This window comes from Cephus cinctus, unplaced genomic scaffold (genome assembly GCF_000341935.2).
Source record: "Cephus cinctus unplaced genomic scaffold, Ccin1 Ccin1_scaffold0215, whole genome shotgun sequence".
In the NCBI taxonomy this organism is placed as follows: Eukaryota; Metazoa; Arthropoda; class Insecta; order Hymenoptera; family Cephidae; genus Cephus; species Cephus cinctus.
This window is the reverse complement of record NW_014332933.1, coordinates 944,216-944,541: the sequence shown is the minus strand read 5'-3', so window position 1 is coordinate 944,541 and position 326 is coordinate 944,216. Positions and strand designations below refer to the sequence as shown.

Sequence of the window (326 nt, the reverse complement as noted above, 5' to 3'; positions counted from 1 at the left end):
CCTGTACCTGCTACGCACTAATATTGAATTTAAAAGAAAACTATGAAGGTACAAACGATGGAACGCAGTGGAGATATACTAGAGACTATACTCTTTCGAAGGGGACTGATTAGAAAGAGGTACAAACGATACTTTCTTGAAAAACTTCAAAAATTGGTGTCTGAGGGTTGTACGTGCTACGCACTTAACTAGAATTTCTATAGTTCCTGATAGGTTTTAACAATAGTTCTGCTACGTAACATCATTAAAATAGAAATTTTCCAAAAATTGAGGTGCTACATGGGTGTCAGCTCCAGCACTGCACTTTTTTAAAATCTCTTGAAAAT

General features: G+C 35.9%; 1 protein-coding gene across 4 annotated transcripts in view; it reads right to left on the bottom strand.

Moving 5' to 3' along the window:
- LOC107265108 (DNA-dependent protein kinase catalytic subunit) overlaps positions 1-326 on the bottom strand; it is a 30,712-nt gene that overhangs the window by 21,522 nt on the left and 8,864 nt on the right. The gene's annotated exons all lie outside the window — the stretch shown is intronic.